Here is a 23332-nt window from a genome sequence, read left to right as displayed (position 1 = left end):
CTGTTTTTCCCATTGCCAGTGGTGATGGGGTATGTGCAGGCAGAGGAACTGTGTGCGAGGATGAGGGGGGGACAGGTGGATTGGCAACCAATGGCACAGATTCAGCCCCTGACAACCCTGCCTGTGCCTCAATCATACTATCATCATCACTGCTAGAGTCTGTGGGGACACTAACATCAGGTGAACCGCAGGAGGGCAATGCACCTACATCAACACTTGTGAGGGGAAGACAAGAACTGTACATTACAAGTTATACCAGACACACACAGACAGACAGACACACACAGACAGACAGACCCAGACACACACTGACACACACACTGACACACACTGATGCACAGTGACACACACTGACACACACAGACATGCACAGACACACATGCTACATGCAGGTGATATGGCAGATGGCATTCAGTTTAGACAATTATAGTTTCAGCTTAGGCAATTATAGTGGTAGTTATCATACATCCCTGAGTTGCACACAACAGCATGCATGTGTTATAGCAGATGGCATGTACCTTATACAATTATAGTGGTGGTTAGCATACATACCTGTATTGCACCATTTGTGTTAGTAGCCTATGCCCCATACCTGCAACACAATGCATGTACTTTGCACCATTGCACTGCACTGCCATGGTGTGCACAACATACACCACATGTTAACAGACCATCGCTGACCTTTGTACATCTGCCACTGATGCTTTGTGTTGGCCACTGCCCCTATGTGTGAGGATATGAGCAATAGGGTATGTTGACTGTATACTATGTTTGCCTGAGCCCTAGCTTGCATATCTCCCCCAAAGCAGTGCATGTCTGTTCATCATTATTCCGCCTACCCCTGAGCTGAGTGTAGACATTGTGCATGTGGCTGTGCACACATGTTTGACAATGCTGTCCCTACTTTGCAATGGTGCCACAGACCAGCACAGGTTTACAGTACACTGGCCTGCTGTGTGGCGTATGACCTTGACAATCACATGTAGTATGACATGTCTTCTGCTGACGTGTTGAATGACATGCTTACATGTGTAAGACAATGGTGTCCTTTCCAATCTACAGTACAGTAATGGTGTCCCAATGCAGAGACGTGTTATACTAACATGGGCCTTCAGCTGATGCAATGTTGTCTATCCAGCCTACAAATATGCAGGGGCATACTGCAAATTGAACTGATGTGTATAGCCATTGCAGGGCATCATGTGGCTTCACAATTGCTATACAGTGTGAGATACTGACACAGTTCATAGCCATGACTATGTTCACATACAATACATATCTAATATGGAATGTGACCCACGTCACCAAGGTGTATACACAATAAACCCTAATACGGAATGTGTGACACAGGTCACAGAAGGGTATACGGATGACACCCCTGCACATCTGCAACCATATTACTGACACCTGGCAACTATGTCCACACATGGCTAACTTACAAGTACTCTGTGTCCTACATGCCATCTGTGTACCTCACACACATGAGGAGCAGGCATGACAGTGATATCTGACACCAGCAAGGTGAATGTACTGTATATGTGGCTTGATGTGGATGTATGTGTATGTTGTGCAACACATGTATGTATTTGGATACTGTATAGGTGAATGCTTCCATGTTGTGACACACTCCAGATGCTCAAGACATGTTATGTGGTGGTTTCATGTTATGCCTACACAAGCTGTGCACAAGTCTGTATGATGTTTAGTGTTTCTCATCTGCAATATCACCATTACACAAAGGTCATAGTTGTATTGTGTCAAGCCAATGTACAACAGGGTGTACACACATGTACATCACTTCTACTCTGTGTGTTGCTTCATGTCTCTGGCCATCCTTCATGGCCATGTGTACACATGTTCAGTCCAATGGTTGTGATGGCCATCTTATTTCACATGTCAGTGTTATCCCATATGACATACACCCATAGATGTCATATGCTCCACTGAGGACAGGGTTATGCAGACAAAGGGTGGTATGTATGGGGTGTAAGACTTGTTTTTCAGGATAGTTGAGCAGTGTTGCAGTCAGCCCACTACATGTCATGGACATGTCTGATAGCACATGACATTGTGTGCCATTCATAGCAAGGGTATACCCTGTTGCACCTTGTTCCCTGGTGATTGCATTAGCATCCTGTTTCACCCATCTTATCAGGTCAGTGCAGTGTCGGCACACCTACTGATAGGTGTGATTGTGACGATCAACATAATTAACCCACCTGCCGAGTTCCTCCCGCAGGGCATCCCGCTGCTGTGCATACTGTGGCACATGGCTGAAGAGCATTGTGTAGTTGTCGAGGAGGTATGGGATGAGGACCTCATCCTCCAAGTGGCTGTACGGTGGCAGTCTGCTATGTTGCATACCTGGAAGACATAATGATGGAGGCAGGTCACAGTAACTCACAGAGAAGTACAGCAGTACAGCTGAACATACATGTGTATCACATTTATTAAGATTACAAATACATCTTTGTAAATCTACATGACACTAACACCACTGACATGTATAAGTCACACACATTTGACACCTACTGGTGATGTGATGTTATCACCATATATGTGTGTGTCATGTGATGGCATTGCTCATACAACATGTGGATGTTGTCTTGACATGGGCATGTCTGTTTGCCTGTAGTGGTGTCTTTACCTATCAGCACTTGCCTGAATGTGTTCACATTAATGCAGTTGACCTTAATGCTGTGTATATGGCTCATATATAGTCATACATAGCCATTAGGGACATGACCTGTGATCCTGCAGACTTGCAAGCATGTATGCGTTTTGCCATGTACATCTACATGGCACTCTACAGCTGTGTAGCATCTTGCCATGTACTGCCTGTGTTGCACATGTGTAACACATGGGACAATAGCTAGCCTGATGGTATTTGCAGGGTTGGATATCAACTATAGCATGTATGGTCATAGTGATCTAGTAGGCTATATGCCCTGGGCCATTTATGAGCCTAGGCAGACAGGTTACCTAGCTGTAGGCAACAGACAGGTAAGTTTCAGTGGCCAGTTCAAGCAGTGCCACAGAACTGATACACATGGTTACTGACATATTTGGCATGTGCTCATCACACCATGTCACAGAGAGGGGCGATGTGCAGCTTCGCTGGAGAGGGATGCATAGTATGGCAAGAGTATAAGTGTATGGGACAGGGATCTGTCAGGCATGTTGTAATTCTTGTACTAGAAAGGTGGATGTCCATGACGTATGTGTTTATTTGGGATCAGGATGTGTTAAATGTAGCATGTCCAACACCTCTGGGTTGGACATGGCTTTATTCAGGGTAGGCTGCATGATACATAGTGCAGCTAGGGATTGTGAAGGGCAGTGTAGGCCATCTACACATGGGCAATAACCCTTAAAAGAAATATGTGATCTATTATGGGTCACAAGGGTGTTGTGTATGGCTGAGCAGTTATCTCTATATTCCTGGATGGCACCCTGTCATGATTAGGGATGCCACATACAACTACCTCTCTTTTGTGGTGACGTAACTATCAAAGGGAAGTAATGTCCAGCTGCATCCCATATACACAGTTGCCATTATGTTAACCTCTGCCTAGATGCTAGTTAATGGGTACAGGGTTTGTAACATAGGGGATGACAATGCAATACTTAGCTGTCAGATTGTGGCCATACATCACACACATTACATCTGACACACTAAGGCCCTTCTGTATGCTGAATGCAGCACACAATGAGTCAACTATTGCTCCTTGTTCATAGTCATTTGCAAACATCAATAGGCTGCTGCCTTCTGTGTTAGTCTATGTGGTATAGATAACAAAGAGGGGGAGTACCAGGAATGACCCCTGTATTACTGTGGCTGTCACTGGTTTGATGTACGTGTATTCGTCAGACACCTTCTGTAGTGTGGGTTCTGCCAGCAGTCCAGTTGCCAACCACCCCTGTGACATAGGAATATACACCTAGTTTACTGAATGTAGCTGGAACACAGTATGGGTGATGGTGTCCTACGACCTGGCAAGGTCATGATATGCAGTGTGAATCAACCCCACTGTCATCTACATCTGTACCGAGTACATCAAGTACATTGATCACGGTTCATGGCCGTACAGACCAGACTCAGCAGGGTAGTTGTGCACTATGTGCCATTATCAGTGGTGTCTCCCCCTTTGTGGGGTGTGATAACTGTTGCTGTTAGCCATTCAGTGTGTACACAGCCTGACATGGAGCTATGATTGAACATGATGTGTATGTGGATAGCTGAATGTTCTTACGTTTGTGTAGGATACACCTTGGGATGTTGACAGGTCCCATGAAAGCTGTATGTACGGCTTTAGAGAGTGCAGCTTGTACTTGCATAGTCGTTAGTACAGGGGCCCTGTAGTGTACATGGATATATTACTAAGTGTACCTGTTGGGGGGGGGTGGGAGTGGGTTTAGGTTCTCCGAGACCCTATCTGGATGAACGGGTGCTATTTCTGTAGGTGAAGTACTTCCCATGCCATAGTGCTGTGCAGCATGGCAGGTCTTGTTGTTGCCATTACGATTAATGACACAGCTATAGAATGCTCTGTGCTTGGCCTCATAATATGTGGCTGATTAGTTTCACAGTAGCTTTGCGTGGTTTGATATGGTGTATCTGCATCGTACTGATGCTGACCAGGGATCACCTACACTCATGTGTGTTCACTCTTGCAACAGTTACTACCTTCTGTGGTACAATTTAAAGCATGGTACCACCAGTTTGCCTACTTGATTGTGTTGGGTTAAATCCTGGCTCTGTTTCAATGGCACAATCATTGCACATATGTGACTGCTTAAGGTTAATTTGTGTAGGATTCAGCATTTGCACATGCATTGCCCATCTGCATGGGTGCCATGGCACTCACCATTCTGCTCTTAGGAAACATAACATTGGCATTGGAGACTAACTATGTGTAGCATACTGTTAGCCTTGTTTGTGTGACTACTGTGATCCAGGTCAGTGGGGTCGATGGAATCCAACATGCATTGAGTGCAGGTGTTGGTACATGAGGAGTCTTCCCTGTTCATAATGGAATAGTTGAGAGTAGCCATTATTATGGTTCTGTCTCAGACCTAATCTTCTCCATTACAGCACATTATGACAGTTGGGAAGTCCGCAGCCTGGTGGGTGATCTGTCTCAAGGTGCATTTTGAATTCCACTTTGGCACAAAGGTAGTTGTTCAGCATAATGCATCTGAAGTTATGCAAGTACAACTAGCATGGGGGTGTGCATATCCTTCAGGAATATGGACACACCGGCGGCCTGTGTGTTCCAATAAAGGATAATGGGCAAGAGGTGAGGTATGTGTTATAACATGGTCATGCAGGTGTGCTCTCCGGAGCATTGAAACATGTCTCAGCCACTGCACAGATATGTTCTCCATGTTAGGGATTGACATATGTGTGTCCATATAGTGTAAACATTGTGTAGCAAGACCCGCAGTTTATTGCTTGGCTGTCCCTGTAACAGCAGTGAACCCTTACTTGAACTGTGTATGATGAAGGCACTATAGGGGAAGCATGAGCCCTAGACAGTATCCAGATTCCCAGGGGTGACAGGTGCAGGCCCTGTCTGGCAAAGCATTATGGTCTGTCAACCATGTTATCCCAGGATGACAGATACTGGATCCCCTGTGACATGCACCACTACACTAGACAATTGTGGAATACAATCCTTTTGTCCCTGCACTGCAGTATCATTCTGGCCAATGGCAGAGTGCTACCCAGGCCTTGTGAAATACCTGCATGGGCTACAAGACCTGACAGTTCCTACATGTGTTTCCATGCAGTCCAGGCTACTGCATCACAGGTCCTGCACAGCAACATGGAATATGCCAGAGCCATGTGTATAGTTCAAAAGGTGGTCTGAGTGTATGAGTATGTGGCTAATCATGGTAGACAGGCAGCTGACAGTATGTATGCCCTCGTATAGGTTGGTGTGTAACACAGTGCTACAGTTTGCATTCACAAATGAGTACTGTTGGGCATGTTTCCAGTCATATGTTCAGAGGTGTGGCACAATTATGCAAACTATATCATACAGTTTGTGTATTTCGGTGTCTGTCTCTTCCTGCTTGGAGAGGTCACTTGTTTGGCTAGATACTTAGACACGTCTGTGAATGTGTGTGATTTCCAGTAGTATGTGTGTGTGGGTGTCCTTACTGTGTTCTGGTAAGGGTATGTGTTGGTTGTGTTGATGAGCTGCATGTGTTAACCTACATCTCATGACTGTCCAGTCCAGTCAATGCTGTAGACTGGGCTGCCTTCCAGCTTACCCCTGTAGCGGTATCCTAAACAATGTGTGGGGCATGGTGTTAGGTGGGTCTGGTACTGTACATGGCATAAAGATTACATTCCCCCAGGATGGCCACATACACAAAGCTGACATTAGGAAACACCAGTAGCTGACTAGTGGGCATGCCTGTATGAGCAGTCAGTATTACAAGTACCAAGTACTGTATTTAGTTTATGTATTGCCTATGAAGATGTTTTAGACAGTGATGCTCACATGTAAATATTTGTGTTATGGACGTGACAACACTGGCTATTACGGAAACATTGTAGCTACCTTTAGCAGCAATCCTCCTCTGAGGAGCACATCACATCCTGTTAGTTGATTACAGATGACACAAGTGTCTACAGGTCTGTTTCCTTCTCTGGGTATATACTCACATATCCACCAGGACCATGAGCTCTGTTGGGCACAGACACCCACTCTCCAAACAGAGTCAAGTATCAATAGGCTCTGATGCCACTATCAACATGATCAGGATATAATCAGATAGTGTGTGAGCCATCACCTATGATGCGGCTATTACACATGGGCAGCTGTCTCCTACATCTTACACTCCTACTGCAGATGTTACACTGGAGTTAAAGATGATATGCAACCTGTTTCATTACCAGTACTGTGCACTACCTTACATACAGTATGTGCAGGTGGCTGTTAGGTTGGCAATGAGAGGTTGGGCTACACAAACCTGGTAGTTCAACCAGTGTATCTGTACTCTCAATATCCACTCTATCTAGGTGTGTACATAGCCATTTGACCCAGCCCTGTAACAAGGGTCACTACACATTTGCATAACATGTACACATGCACAGCTGTTATTGCTTGCAAACGATAGTAGAGAGGTGGATATTACATGTGTTATGTGCATGGATAGTTACCTGGCTCTTCCAATTATCTTTGCTATCATGCTGCTAACCTGTCAGATGAATACTAATGCTATGTATCCTGTCATTGAGTATTGTAATTGCCAATAGACATAACTACTGTTTGCATAATATAACAGAACTACTATGTAGAATAGAATACAGATCTGCCTAGAATACTGTACATTACACAGTTATTGGCACAATATCCCACAATGCACACCATATTTGCACGGTAAGCCCACCTTTAACATGTTCATCTTACTTATACACCCATACATATGTCGACTGTTACAATATATCGACATATAGTATCCCCTGTTATAGCACATACTTGTTGGACCGATCCTGACACTGACAGTGGCTGGAAGCGAACTGGTGGGTTCCAAGCCCATATCATCCCTTGTGGTGTATGTGGTGTGTGTTGTGTGACCTACAGCAGTACACAAATAGAATACTACAAGTATTACTAGTGTTCAACAATACATCACTACAAGATAGCTATTTCCACTATATGCATTGATTACACTGTAATTCTTACAGTACAGGTACTACATACACAGACATACTACATGTTATATATACCGTCTTAGTAATAGGAGGTGTTATTAACTAGTGTAATACTCATTTTTGGTTCGTCTTTCATTGTTTTCTACTGACCTACAGGTAGATACAGATGTTTGAATGTGTGACAAGGCAACCTTTTATAGTTACAGATCAGTAACATGTGCTATCCCGATGACCAATTGGTGTTCCTAAGTAGTTAATTACATGCACATCAGCTGCGCTGCTACTGCCTTAGCCAATACCATGGCTACAGTGGAGTATAACTGAGTACTCCACTTGGGCGTTGTCCCTTTGCCTTACTTGTGAGGAAGACAGCGTGGACGTTTTGTTTGGAATCCATTGCAACAGCTGTATGGAGATGAACAGTAATATATTGTGTGTAATGCCTGGAGGAGTTGGTCTAAATGTGAGTACTGCTGTTTTATTTCTGAACATTGCTTCTTGTGCAGGGTTTGTCTGTACCTAATATGTCTGCATATGTTTCAGTCTGGCCAGGTTCTTTGACCAGCTCAAGGCTGCATAGCTATGCATATAATGTTAGGGGTTTACAGTGTGCCTACCAGACATATTTAGTTTGGTGTTATTGTGTATTATACTGTGCTAATAATCAGTACTCGGTAAAACTTCCTGGTGTACGAACCTTTCAACCATCTGAAACGGGATTAGTTTATACAAACTCTGTTACATCAGCAGCTGTTCAATTGTATAACAGCAACTATTTCACATAGGGCCATGTTAGTGTGTCTGTGTCCAGGTATGTTAAGGTTTCAGCAGATATTGTACAGTAATTGCATAATTGGTTATGGTATGACAGTATGTATTGATGTAATTATTTTGGATGTGGGGTAGATGTTGGTGGGTGTACATAGCACATGCAGGTGTGTAGGAACCTCTTTTATACCATGTCTATATATGTGTGTGGGTGTTCTTTTCCTATGTGAACACCTACCCCTTAGTGGACTAATACTATGGTAATTGCAGGCTGATTCATTAAGGCACTATTAAATGCTTCCTGTATAGCATGCAGGTACTGTTAGTCCTTGAATCCTTTTGGCAATACATCAGAATGTAATAAAGATTTGAAAAATGATAGCTGTCTGTGTAATTCTGTGATGGATATTTGCAGTCATTGCAGTTGTGTTGGTGACTGTGTTCATAGAACATATTTGTAATAGTGTATTGGCATATACTCTTCATATGTTATGTTCATATTGTTTGGGGGGGTGGAATGTGTGATTGCTATAGTCCATGTTATACTCAGATATGACCAATTTGGATGCTGTCTACAGACATGTATATATGTGTGTGTATATATATATATATATATATATATATATATATATATATATATATATATATATATATATATATATATATATATATATATATATATATATATATATGTGTGTGTGTGTGTGTGTGTGTGTGTATATATATATATATATATATATATGTGTGTGTGTGTGTATGTGTATATATATATATATATATATATATATATATATATATATATATGTATATAGATATATACATTATTGCATACGTTTATCTGTACCTCCATAGATGTGTATATGTTTTTAACCTATCTATATATCTACATGTATATGTAGACCTGTATATATCGACATCTCCCTCCCTCTCTCTCTATATATATATATTTATATATGAGCATACACCTTTAATTGGGTACATGGCGGGTTGTCCTATTTCACCACATTCCTCCCTCTTGTGTTTTAATCTGTCTGCATACGCAATTGGGATAGGTACATCCCAGGCAGCTTTCTGTTAGGTTACTCTGAGGATGGAGTACATGGATGCAGGTTCTACTCCTGGAAGGTGTTATTATTTTACCTCTCAGAGTAGGCACTGGTAGGGAAAGTGTGAATAACGCACATTTATGTGGTTGTGAGCAGGTTTGCCCATGGTCTGCGTGATGTTAAGCAAAGGACAAACGTGTGAAGCGCTTCTCCGTTTACCGTGTTTCAGTGCCGCTTACCGTCACGCAAACACGTGGAAACCTGCTTACAACTGCTTAAGAGTGCTTTAATCCACCTGCATCCAAAAGCCCTCAAAATAACCTAACAGCCCTTGCAGGTCTTGAACCCAGGACCATGAACACCACAGTCACTTGACTTTACCACTAAGGCATCTGAGATATATACGAATGTTATGGTGTTTAGAATATACATTGTACTACAGACATTCCTCACTACTGAAAACAAATGTGACAGTCAGTTGGTGTACATATGTCTGATACATGTTAATGTTCATATGTTTGTGAAAGTAGGTGTTGCAATGTGACATGACAGATTGTATTTTGAATGAGTAAGGTTCTTGCTTTGTGTCCTTTTTATATTGTCCCCATACTCCATGTATGCCCCTCCAGTTCACTTATTGGGCATCCGACCCAGGCCCTCCTTGATGCATGATTGCATTACCCATCATTCCTCCCCCACCCCATTCTTCACATACACAACAACCACCCCTTCTATGGTGAATTAGGTTAATAGGATAAAACAAGCAGAGACCTCCACGATGATGAACAAACAAGATTTATTCGAGGTATATATCAAACAAGCGCTTTCACGTACATCCAAGTACGCTTCCTCAGGTTTTAAAATGAAACTAAATACATCTGCTTTTATATATAACTCACATCCAATTAATGAGCTACTTGCCTTTATCAATCATTCAATTAATCATTTAGGTTCCTTAAAACCAAATGAAAGTGTATATAAATATAAAAATATATGCACAAAAGCATATATATTAATATATATGTGAATTAGGTTAATATTAATTGTTATAATACCAGAGCTGCATGTGTTTTGTGTACACTCCAATTCCTTTGGAGTGCTTCTGTGTCACAAAGTGTGTTCATAGATTTTATATATATAGCTATTGATGTAACTGTATGATATATATATATATATATATATATATATATATATATATATATATATATATATATATATGTGCAGACATCACTGGCATATATATATATATATATATATATATATATATATATATATATATATATATATTTCGTATTAGTTTGTAACAGTAATACATCTGTAGACTGGAATGTGTTGGTTCACAAACTACAGTACATTACAATGTACTGTACATATGTACACAAAGTCACTGTCCCATTTGTGATCATTACAGTGAAATGCATATGGTATAAGGCATAGTCTCAAGACCATGAAACATGTATACACCTCGGATGGCTTAGTGGTACGTCCCATGACTATAGTGTGCATGGTCCAGGGTTCGACACCTGCAAAGCTTTACAAATGTTTTTTACTGCAGAATAAGGCTCATTTAAGCAGTTGTAAGCATGTTTAAAAGTGTTTGTGTGACATTATAGCAGCAGTAAAACACAGTTAAACAAACTTTGCAAAGTATAACCTGTGCACGCAAACATGGCCACATCCGCTAACTACTTCGGATATATACATGTCAGTGATGTAACATCTCACTATGTGCTGACATAACATTACATTCTCTGTTGACTGTACTCTCCTGCACACATGGGTTTTTATGGGTGATTTGAATGTTTATTATACAGACGATTACTACCTATATATGCAAGCTGTGGTTAAGGTATACTTTTGCACATGATAAACATCCCTGCCTTTATTGGGATTGTAACCTCGAATGAACAGATACTATGCGAATGCTGTAACCATTACACTGTTGACATTAACGTTGCTTCCGCCTATTTCCTATTTAGATGATTTCTATGTGTAAGCTAGGCTAAGCAAAAGGTGGGAGCCCCCAAACTCACTGAGCTTCACATACTCTTGAAATAACAACATATAACAACCGTACTGTGAGACAATACATTACATTCCTAACTACATTAGGCATAGCCCCTCACTGACACACTTCAAGGGAAACCTTGTTGTGTGAATGGGTAACAGACTATACACCCCTAGGATCATGTGTCACAGAAACAGGCAGCCAGGGGGTGGGGGAGCCTTCCAGTTTGATAGCTGCAAGACCTGTTGAGGGAATTGAATGGTGTTAAATTTCCACATTAACATGCCCTCTTTAGATCACTAAGTGCCCCTATCACCCTCCACAACCCCAGTCTTCAACAGCTTCCAGCAACTCTGCCTGGAATTGCTTCATTGGCTATGCTTGACAGAGGCTCAGTTACTTCATCAATGGTGCGGGGAAGGCCAACTCACTGTTGCTATGCTTTTAATTGCCCTTGGGAAGATAGGTAGTAGGCTATCTGTGAACCTCTAATGTGCAGGCCATCACAGCCATAATGTGTGAATAAACAAACGTTCAGATCACAATATACAGTGTGAACTCACCATGTAGTCAGGAAACAGTTGAGTACAGCAAGAACATACAGAACACTGATACTTAGTCACTCCAAAAGCCTATCTTGGAAGCTAGAAGACTTGTATACATTTAAGGCTTTCTATTGCTTACCAGTAGGTTACCTACAGGGGAATGCATAACAAGCACAGATGAGGAACATGCATGCAATGATACCATACCAGCCCATGTGTCAGCCTTACGCTTTGGAATATTGGCCAAGGCTATTGGCGCCCCCATGGTGCCTTATTTAGGAGAGTCTCGAAGGTGAATACCAGCTCCGTGAACAGCACAATAGCTGAGTCAATGAGGATTATGCTACTCAACACCAGGGGTTGTGATCACAACATGCATGCACTCACAGCACTCCTCTGGATGGACAACATCAACATCTGTACATTAACTTAAGGCTCCTGAGAGCACACCAGCACTACCAGACTACAACCCACACCACACATTTCAGCCAGAGAACATGGACTGACAGACATGGAGGGGCAGTATCCATATTCATCAGGGATACCTACACCTCCAGGTTAGTGGGGCAGCATGATACCTCTGTGATCATCCATGTGCAGCTAACATCAGCCACTACTGATTTGTGGAATGTGGCCTGCTACGGATCACCCTCCATGACCCAGGACCACCACTCCACCTACCTGGAGACAGTGGAGAACACGACAGTCCTAACGCACACCCTGGCATTGGTCGATGTCAACTACCATACCATTAACTGGGAAATGTACTCACTTCCAGGACCAGCGCTTCCTGGAATGTATCACCTCATATGCCCTATATCAGGTGGTAACCTCCCTAATGTGGGGTGGAAACTACTAGATGGGGTTATCACCAACATGGGCAACAGGTACACCACAGCGGAGGTTAATCAGTCACTGGTTAGATCTGACCATGATCTATTCACTGTTTCCACACCATAGCATCTCCCCCACCCACAGATACCACAGTGTATACCTTTCCTACAGCTAAATTTACACTACTAGTGACAGGGGCGGGGGGTTTCACAGCCCCCACGCTAAGGGGAAACACTGCTCAAGATACGGACAGATTTACAAATGCAGTCTATAAGCACCTACATGGATGTATGGATCATGCCATCACTGGTAAACCAAGACTCACTCTTCCTAGACAAGGACACCCGTCTGGTGGACCTCTACAATAAACAGGCTATACTACAGAAGTAGGACAGTGTTCCAGACACACAGCAAATCCCACGAAGGGCAGACATCCATGACCACTATTAGTATAATACGTAGGTCCCTCATGACATCATCCAAGGCTAACATCAGCAGGAGAATACGGAAGGATTCGAAAGATAACCACAAAGCCTTCTTTGGCTATATCAAGAATCTACATGGTGACACATAGATTCACACTGTGCCAGTGAAATATAGCACAAAATATGCTGACCCTACTAATATCACCAACATCTTTGCAGATACATTCGGTGCATACTTCACCCCCTAAAGAGCCCACAACACTACCCGAAAGGTACAGTATCCCAACCATCAGAGACACACAGGTGGAAATGGCCCTCTCTAACAGCAGAACACAGCGTCAGTGGAGGCAGACGTTGACCCAGACTGCATCTTGCAAACTGTACAAGACAACCTGCCCCCCACCTAATTAGGCATTCCTACCTCAGCCTTTCCACAGGCTACATGCCCATACAATGGCACGTGGCAATTGTTATTCCACTCCATCAAGGTGAAATCACAACTGACCATGGTAACTACCACCCCATAAGCCTGACTAGCCTGGTCTACAATGATATGGTTCGCATCCTCATGGCACTCATTAACAATGACATTGGCAACCTTCAAACACGTGACCCAACCCAGGTCAGCTTGGTTGAGTGCAGTTTATGCCTACTGAACCTGTGTGACATCTTACATACAGTCACAAAGACATTATATTATGGGGAGGTGGTTCACACATACTTACCTGGACCTCACCAAGGCTTTTGACACCATGCCCCACTCAGGTATTATTGATAAACACACCAGCCTGTACATTCACCCATACATCATAGGTTGGGTTGCCAATGGGCTTACACACAGAACCCGCATGGTACGACTAGTGGTCTCCAAGTCCAACTCTTGAACAGTCACGACTGGTGTCCCACAGGACTCAGTCCTGGGAGCCCTACTGTTTGGCATATACGTCTCAGATGTACAGGAAAACACAGGTGGACTACAGCAGACAATGTTTGGCAATGACTGCAAACTGGGAGCCATGATTGATAGTCCAGCTGACACTGACATCCCCCAAGGGGCCTCACAGAGAACATCACAGGGTGCCAACGACACGGCCTGCAACCAAGTGCCACTAACTGCATGGTCATTTCATTGTGGAATTGGCACCCACATATTAACACATGAGCGGCAGCCACTTTAATACAGACGAGGTAATGGGGTATCTGGGGACTAAAGTATATACTGATCTCCCCTTTGACAATCATATCTCCACAGTCATTAGGACATCCTTCTATGTAGGTCATCTGATTACTAAAGGATTCCCATCTAGACATACTGGGGTTATAGTGCCCCTTTACTCATCACTCATCGGTCCCATCATAGGGTATAATAACCTATGTGGGATGTACCTCAGAGGACACATCCAACATCTGGGGGGGTCCACAAATGTACCTCACCAAGGGGAATACTGGCCTCCAACATATGGTCTATGCAGCTGGACTGAATAAACTCCTGCTTTACTCAGTGGCATCTCGTTTACCCAGACATGATCTCCACTGGCCAATACAGCCATGTCGAACTCAGGCTTGATGGATATCCTCCACCTATGGGAAGCCATGTCACAGTGAGCCACACACTGTAGTGAGCTGACCTTGCCACAACAATAACCGGAATATGCTGGAGGGACAACTTCCTGTCACAGACACTCCCCATACTTTGGAACAACATCCCTAACTACATTATACAGAGCCACTCACTAACACTCTGCAAGAGAAACCTTGAAGGGTGGATGGGGAACAGTAGATGCACCCCAGGATCCCGCCATTGGCTCTACTCCACAGAAGGATGGTTAATGAATCAATGGGGTGGCAAAAGCTCACTCATTTTGGCTGGCCTTATGAATGGCCTCTGGCAGTTGGCCAAGTACCTACTATGAATCTATACATACAGTATCTGAATATGCTGATAGCTTAATTTACTGTTCAGGTGTTGACTTACCTTGTGCCAATGGCTGTTGTGTGTGCAATAGTTGAGGGCTACCTATGTTGGATGCACACAGTAGATTGCCTATACATGACAATTTACAGGTAGTCTTGTGTTGTGTGCCATCCATTTTTACTATGTGTGCAGGTGGAGAAAGGTGTCAGTACCTAGGTGCCTATACTGTCAGTGTGTGCACTATACGTTCCCTCTTTGCCAAGGCATGGGCATACTGGGCACGCCTCTGTCTGCCTACTGGGGCTGACTCAGGGTGTTTGTGGTCTGAGTACCTCTGTGCCTGTGGGGCTCTTGGCAATGGCGGTGGGCTGTGAGGGCCTTCACCATTCTGTCTCTGCTGCAGCTGTTTCCGCAGGACCATATTGTCTAGCATGGCACACACTATGAAGATGTGGGCACATGGGCCTGGAGAGTACTGCAAGGCTTCACCAGATATGTCCAAGCAACGGAACTGTGATTTCAGCATCCCAAACATACGCTGTATGATGATTCTGGTTTGTGTGTGTGCCTCATTATGGCATTCCTGCATGGGTGTGTGTGCATTTCTGATGGGAGTCATCATCCATGGTTCCAGTGCATAGCCAGCATCCCCCACTAGGTGGCCATTTGGCATGTCCCCCATGGCAAATAACCGATACAGCTGTGAGGCATGCCAGATGTGGGAGTCGTGATAGCTTCCAGGACTGCCAGCACACACATCCATGATAATGCCCTGGGCATTGCACATGACCTGGCAGTTGATGGAGGTATATCCTTTGTGGTTTATATAGTGCCTACCCTGCTCACCGGGTGGTGACTTGATGTGTATGTGCGTGCAGTCTATTGCACCCAGTACCTCCGGGTATTCTACCACATGGTGGAAGATACGCATATTGCTGGCCAACTCCTCCTGCATTTGGGGGAAGTATATATTCATAGGTTCATAGGTAGGTACTAGGCTATCTGCCCGAAGGCATTTATAAGCCTAGCCAGAATGTGTTGGCTTTCACCGCCCCCTTAGATTAGTTCACTGTGCCTCTGTCCAGCAGAGCCATTGAAATGATCCCTGGGGTAAACTTTCTGTTTCCCATCCACTCATCAAGGTTTCTCTTGAAGAGGGTTAGCGAGGAACTCTGCCTAATGTAGATTGGAAACTTGTTCCAGAGCATGGGAAGTCTCTGGGACAGGAATCTATCACTCCAGCACATCCTATTTATTGTTGTGGTGAGATTTAGATCCCTGGAGCGTGTGGCTCGAGGGGATATGGTTTTCTTTAGGTGGAGCATGTCCATCAATTTTGGGTTGGACATGGCTTTGTATGTCAGGCAGAGATCACCTCTGAGTAGGCGGTATGCAACCGAGTACAGCTGGAGTTTCTTCAGTTGAGCTGCATAGGGCATCTGCTTTAGGCCAGTGATCCTCTTGGTGAGGAACTTCTGTGGTCTTTCCAGTTGTTGCAGGTGTCTTGTAAGGTACATCCCAAATGGGGCATTGTACTCTATGATGGGTCTGATGAGTGATGCGTAGAGGGTCCCAATGATCTCTTTTGATCTGGATGCAAATCCTTTTGTGATTAGGTGGGCCACACAGAAGGATTTTCTAACCATGTTGGCAATGTGATTATCAAAGGAGAGGTCACTATCTACTTGGGTCCCCAGATCCCTTATTATGTCTTCTGTATTTAGGGAGCTACCACCTATGTGGTAGTTTGTGGGTACTTTGTTTTTTCCAAAGGAGATGACTATGCACCTTTTGGCATTTAGCTTGAGACCATGGTTTTGACACCAGGTATCTGTCTCAGTGAGACCCTTTTGGAAGAGTCTATTATAGCCCCTAGTTTGCAGTCATCTGCGAACTTGGTGAGGCATAGTCCTCCTGTGCTTGCATGTACCTCTGAGAAGTATATGCCAAACAGGAGGGGTCCTAGGACTGAGCCCTGGGGAACGCCACTTGTAACAGGTTTAGAGTCAGACCTAGCTCCTTCAACTTTTACCATGTGGGTTCTGTCCATGAGCCAGTTTGCAACCCATCTCATGACGTAGGGGTTTATGTTCAGGCTGGTGAGCTTGTCTATAATACCTGAGTGGGGAATAGTGTTGAAGGCCTTTGTGAGGTCTAGGTAAGCTGTGTGGAACACCTTTCCCTTGTTTATAGCCTTGGTAACTGTCTCAAAGAAGTCCACCAGGTTTAGAAGGCATGATCTGCCCTTAACAAAGCCGAACTGGGTTGGGTCCAGTGTTTGGAGGTTTCCAATGTCTCTGTTAATGAGATCCATGATGATGCACTCAATAGCTTTGCAGACCAAGCTAGTCAGGCTTATAGGGGGATAGTTCCCAGGGTCCGCTGTGGCATCACCTTTGTGGAGCGGAATAACCGTTGCTGTGTGCCACTTTGTGGGCACATAGCCTGTGGAGAGGCTAAGTTTAAACAGTGTGTTTAGGTGAGGAGTTAGTTCATCTTTGAGCTCGTGTAGGACGCAGCCTGGGACACTGTCTGGTCCCATTGATGCTGTGTTTTTGGCTTTGGAAAGGGCTGTTTTAACCTGAGTGTCTGTCATTTCAGGGGCACTACATTCTTCTGGTATAGTTATGGGCCCTTTTGGGGGTGAGAGAGGGGTGAAGTTTGCACTGAACCTGTCTGCCAGGATGTTGGCTATATCAGTCGGTTCAGTGTATTTTGTGCCATTTTACACTAACTCCGTGCAGATCTGAGAATTGCCACTTAGATTCTTGACATAACTAAAAAATGCCTTGTGGTTATCTTTGGCGTCCATGGCAATTTTTCTTTCAAAGCTAGCCTTGGATGATTTTATGAGGGAATGTAATTTCTTGCTGATACTGATCAGGGATGTCTTCCCTTTTGGGGATTTTACTCTTTTCTGTACTAGTTTCCTCCTTCTATTGTATAGCTTGTTTATGGCAGGGGTCCACCAGGCTGGTTTCCTATTCTTGAAGGAGTGAGTCTTGGTTTTGTTTGGGATAGCACAAACCATGCATTCTTGTAGGTGCCCATAGAGTGCATTAGTAAAGGATTTTGCAGCTTGGACAGTGTTATCCTTTATCATGGGGGCTTTGAAACTTCCCACCTCGGTCTTAAGTAACGTGAAGTTTGCTTTTGAAAAGTTTTTCATGGTGGTTTCTTTAACCGGGGGTGGTGGTGGAATGTGGATATCCAGAGTGATTAGTTTATGGTCAGATCTAACCAGCAAGGGGTTGACCTCCGGTGTGGAACACCAGTCGCCCATGTTGGTGATGACCAGGTCCAATATGTTGTCACTTCTGGTGGGGGTGTTAACCAGTTGATCCAGGACTTTTGAGTTTATAAATTCTAGGAAATGTTGGGCCAGGGAGTTCTTACTTGAGTAGTTCTCCCAGTTAATGTTTGGATAATTGAAATCACCCAATTTTCAGGGTGTTGGGTAGGACCTTTATGTTTCCCAGTGTTTCCAGGAATGCAGAGTGGGGGTCCTGGGACATGGTGGGTGACCTGTAGCAAGCTATAATTTGAATTGCAGTCTTGCCCGTTGTTAGTTGCACGTGGATGATCTCTGAAGCATTGTGCTGTGCCACTAACCTGGAGGTGTGGGTATCCTTAATGAATATGGATACTCCCCTACCTTTTGTATTTTGGTCCGGCTTTTGTGGCCAAAATGTATGGTATGAGTTGTAGCCTAGTAGTGCTGGGGTGCTCTCTGGAGCCTTAAACCAGGTTTCTGTTACTGCACATATATCAATTTTCTCCATACTGAGGAGTGCCTCGAGTGCATGCATTTTGAGGTTTAGACTTCTGGCATTGAGCAGCATTACCCTCAGTTTTTTGTTACTTGTGCTATTTACGGCGGTAGGTTTGTCTTTTGAGCCTTGCCTAAAAAAGGCACTATGGGGGTGGCAAGACCCTTGGCCAGTATTCGAAAGCCTAAGGGTGAAAGGTGCAAGTCGTCTCTAGCAAAGCAGCGTGGCTTGTCGAGCATGTCATCCCAGGCTGACAGACACTGGATCCCCTTTGAATGACACCAAAAGCTTAGCCAATTGTTGAAATTGATAATTTTTTTCTCTATACCGTGGTATCATTCTTGGTGAGGGCAGGATGCTACTCAGGATCAGGGTCATACCAGCTTGGGCTATGTGATCAGAGAGCTCCTCCGTGTCTCTTTTCATGTAGTCCAGGGAGGTACAGCTCAGGTTATTCACACCAACATGGACAATGACAGAGTCATATTTGTACTTGTTCTGGAGTGACCTGAGTGCTTGTGTTATGTCGCAGATCCTGGCACCGAACAGGCAACTAACAGTAACCTTCTCCTTGTTCAGCCTAGTGAGTGGAACGTCAGTGTGCCTAACTATAGAGTCACTTATTACTAGTGTGTTGGGTATGTTATTTTGTCTTAAGGGCTGTGATTGTGTGGCACACTGGTTTCGTGAAGTATGTGTTTCATGGTTTGTGTTGGGGGGTGGAGGTTGCTTGGATGTCTGCTTTGGGGGTCTCTGTTGCTTTTGCAGATTTTTATTTAGAGCCTCCGAGTATGTTTTTGTGTATTTATGTGTGTTTTTTGCAACTGCTGGTTTCATAGGTCTATGTGAGACTGCTGGTGTGATGCAAGTAATTCCCTTCTCCTCTTGACTGCCTGGTCCAATCTTGGGTTGAGAGAGCTTAGCCTCCAGTTTGGCTGTATAATTGTATCTCTCGCATGTATTAATGTTTGGTGGAAGGAGGAGAGGGCTGTCTGTGTACATGAGGCAATTGTAACATTACCTCAAAATGCTCAGATTCACCAGTTGGACTGGAGAGTACACCTGAAACTGCCCATTGGACATGCCTGGATAGGTACAGTGAACTGTTTTACTGATTGGCTGTTAAGGTCGAATAGAGAGTCTTGTCATCTACAGTATGGGGGGGGGGTCTAGTGCTAAGGTTTATTAGTGCTTGCTATGAGTTTTGGACAAGTGTAGGGATGAGAAGTGAATGATTTGAGTGCTTAAGGTGAAAGTTTGTCTAGTTCCAAGGGAAAAATTGAAGAGTAGATTTTGTGGAGCCAGGAATAGTTATACCCTAGCTAATCGGAGCTGACCGGCATGCAAAACCATGCAAATGTGGGTTTTTTAGCAGGGAAATGAAAGAGATAAAAATTAGCCCAAAATGGCCAATAAACTACTAATTACTGGGCTGAAACCACTCCTCCAGGGACAGATAGGCTGCTCAAAGTTCCCTCTCTCACAGTGAACACAGAAACTTCCTTCTATCCAAGTAACATATGGGCAAATACAAAAACTTGTAACACAGCCCTGAATTCAGCACTAACCTGAAAACTGGACTAAACTAGCTTAGAAAGGCGGGAAACATGTGTATATATATATATATATATATATATATATATATATATATATATATGTATATATATATATTTTTTTTTTTCAGAAAATAAACCAAATACAATCAAAAAACATTTTAAATGCACAGAAATGGCTATCACACTTGAGTGTGTAGCCTACAACAGTTGAACAGGTAATTTAAACACAAAAACAGCTTTGTTAAAGTGCAGGCAGTAAAATAAGTACAATATGTAGCTGAAACAAGCTTTTTAAATTACAAAAACTCTAGAAAATCAGCGTTTTAGGCGGAATTAGCTAAAGGCAGCAGGAAACTGCAGAAAAATGATACTTAATCACTCCAAAGACTCTCTTTTTTCTCTCTCCTAGTGTAAAACTCTGCAGGGTACCATGCAGGAGCTTGCTGAGCTGTATACTAGCACAAAAGCCTTGCAAATGCAGGTTTTATAGCAGGGAAATGAAAGAGATAGAAATTAACCCAAAATGGCCAATAAACTACTAATTTCTGGGCTGAAACCACTTCTCCAGGGACAGATAGGCTGCTCAAAGCTCCATCTCTCACAGTGAACAGAGAAACTTCCTTCTATCCAAGTAAGGTATGGGCAAACACAGAAACTTGTAACACAGCCCTGAATTCAGCACTAACCTGAAAACTGGACTAAACTGGCTTAGAAAGGTGGGAAAGCAAGTATTTTTTTTTTGTTTTGTTTTTTTTCTGAAAATAAAGCAGATACAATCAAAAAAACTCTTTAAATGCACAGAAATGGCTATCACACTTGAGTGTGTAGCCTACAACAGTTAAACACGTAATTTAAACACAAAAATGACTTTGTTAAAGTGCAGGCAGTAAAATAAGTACAATATGTAGCTGAAACAAGCTTTTTAAATCACAGAAACTCTAGAAAATCATTTTTTTAGGTGGAATTAGCTAAAGGCAACAAGTAAATGCAGAAAAATTATACTTAATCACTCCAAAGTCTATCTTTTGTCTCTCTGCTGCTGTAGAACTCTGCAGGGTCCCAGGCAGGAGCTTGCTGAGCTGTATACTACCACAACAACCTTGTAAATGTGGGTTTTATAGCAGGGAAATAAAAGAGACAAAAATTAGCCCAAAATGGCCAAAAAGCCACCAATTTCTGGGCTGAAACCACTCCTCCAGGGGACAGCAGGCTGCCCAAAGCTCCCTCTCCCACATTGAACAGAGAAACCTCCCCCATCCAAGCAAGGCATGGGCAAACACAGAAACCTGCAACACAGCCCTGAACTAAGCACCAACCCGAAAATTGGACAAAACTAGCCTAGAAAGGCGGGAAAACAAGTATTTTTTTGTTTGTTTTTTTTTTTTTTTTTGCTCTTTTCTCAGAAAATAAAACAGATACAATCAAAAAAACAATCTAAACACATGGAAATGGCTATCACACCTAAGTGCACAGCCTACAACAGCCAAACAGGCAATCTAAACACAAAAATTACCCTGCCAAAGTGCAGGCAGCAAAACAAGTACAATACGCAACCAAAACAAGCCTTCCAAATCACAGAAACTCCAGAAAATCGGCGTCCTAGGCGGAACCAGCCAAAGGCAGCAGGAAAATGCAGAGAAACAACACTCAATTACTCCAAAGTCTCTCCCCTGTCTCTCTGCCACTGTGGAACTCTGAAGAGCACCAGGCAGGAGCCTGCTGAGCTGTATACTCTGCTCATTGGCATGTGGTAACATGGCATCCAGGAACTGGTGTAGTACCCTGGATGCTGATGCCTGTGAGATACCCATGATATCCCCAGTTGGTCTTTGAAAGGTACCTGTAGCTAGTATTCTCAGGCTTACACATACCTTTATATCCACTGGGATGGATTCCCCTCTATTTGCTCTGGCTCTGAGGCATGGCCGGCACAGCTTTACAACTTCCTGTAGGGTGTCCCTGTCCACCCTGTAACGCTCTACTATCGCCAGATCATGTAGCCCCTGGTAGGTTACCCTGGTTCTGAACACTCTTCTCCTCCCCTGGTGCCTACAGTGGTCGTGTGCATCATCCTCCACACCACCTCCAGTCTCCAACACATGCTGGTGGATCAAAGCTATGGCAGCCCCTAACATGTACATAATAAAAGTTCCCCGTCTGTATACACCACTGGTGCAGAGTGTATGGGAATACACAAATGTGTATGAGGTGCTTTCACACTTTATAGTATTGTGCTGTGGATGCTGCTGATGTAAGTGGGTATGTATGAGCTATTCCAGCTGCTGTGTGTCTTAATTATGGGTTTTGCAATGAGTACTGCAAGTGTGGGGTCTTTAATGTGGAGATCTACTTGCCTGCCTTGATTAATCTGTTGTCCTTTAATTCACTTTTAGACCTGGATCCCCTCCTCAGTATCAGACTGCATCCACCTGCCATCTTTCTTGTTTTGTATGATGAAATGTGCCTTGTAGCTGATAAACTGCATATCGCCTTTGTTCTGCTTTGACACTTTGCTGTTTTCTTTACAATACAGTCCCTCCCCTTCCCTGTTCTGCAGGTAGCTGTTTGCAGCTTTGTCAGCTGTTGTCAATGGCCCACTGTAGGCTCCTAGGTGTTAATTAGTCGTTTGTACTCCAATTTCACTGCTGCAGCATTTCCTTATTTCTTTCCTATATCCTTCCTGTTTCAGCTGCAGTGCCCACCGCGCATACCCATTTACTGGGTTTACATGCGTTTTCATCTCCGTTCACATGCATACTCGGTTACCTTGTGTACTCTCAGCTAAGCATAGCTATG

Source organism: Protopterus annectens, chromosome 10.part0, assembly GCF_019279795.1.
Source record: "Protopterus annectens isolate FY-2018-M chromosome 10.part0, PAN1.0, whole genome shotgun sequence".
NCBI lineage: Eukaryota > Metazoa > Chordata > Ceratodontiformes > Protopteridae > Protopterus > Protopterus annectens.
Note: the sequence above shows the minus strand (reverse complement) of the source record.